The sequence below is a fragment of the Propithecus coquereli genome, unplaced genomic scaffold, assembly GCF_000956105.1.
Source record: "Propithecus coquereli isolate 6110/MARCELLA unplaced genomic scaffold, Pcoq_1.0 Scaffold59, whole genome shotgun sequence".
Lineage (NCBI taxonomy): Eukaryota > Metazoa > Chordata > Mammalia > Primates > Indriidae > Propithecus > Propithecus coquereli.
This window is the reverse complement of record NW_012151840.1, coordinates 3,978,056-3,978,948: the sequence shown is the minus strand read 5'-3', so window position 1 is coordinate 3,978,948 and position 893 is coordinate 3,978,056.

The following is an 893-nucleotide window of genomic DNA, read 5'->3' as shown; positions in this document are numbered from 1 at the left end:
CCAAGGCACTCTAGCCAGGGTAACAGAGTGAGATTCTGTCTCAAAAAAAAAAAACTTTCAATCTCAGATTTATAAGAGGGACTCCTGGTTAATCTGGTTTATGGGTGTGGGCCTTCAAAGTAATTTTGCTTTTTGCTTTTGCTTTTACCAAGTGCCCCAAGGCCATTACCAGTTTAGCACCACTTTTTATGTTAATTTCTTGGCTTGGGATTTTCTGAATCATGCCAGTCATATAAACTAAAATCCCGAACCTGCCTGAAGACAGGCTCATGATTAAAATTTCTCTATGAAAATTGTTTTTCCCCCATCTGGAGCCGAGGTCAAGACATAGAAGCTTCCTTATAATCTCATTTTTGCTGGTGAGAGATTTTTCTTTTAGCCTGTTCTTTCACTAAGGGAGTAGTCCTTTGGGTATCCTTGTTTCACGTAGGGGCTTTCCAATTTCCAGCTGCTTGGAAATATAAGGACTCACCTCTTCTCGACTGGTCCTTAAAAACTGAAGCCCATTGTTTTCTGTGATAAGAAACCATCCCTTTGCAAGGATAGCTCTAGCATTAACCATGTTTACTTGGTTTTTAGTTCCCCCTTTGCTTTGGGCCTTGGAGGATTTTCTTTACTTTCATGTGAACTTAGCTATGAATTACACAAAGCATCACTGCCTTGTTTTAACCAGATGGAAATGCCCTTTATTTATTTATTTATTTTTATTTTGAGACAGAGTCTCTCTATGTTGCCCGGGCTGGAGTGCCGTGGTGTCAGCCTAGCTCACAACAACCTCAAACTCCTGGGCTCAAACAATCCTTCTGCCTCAGCCTCCCAAGTAGCTGGGACTACAGGCATGTGCCACCATGCCCGGCTAATTTTTTCTATATATTTTTAGTTGTCCAGCTAAT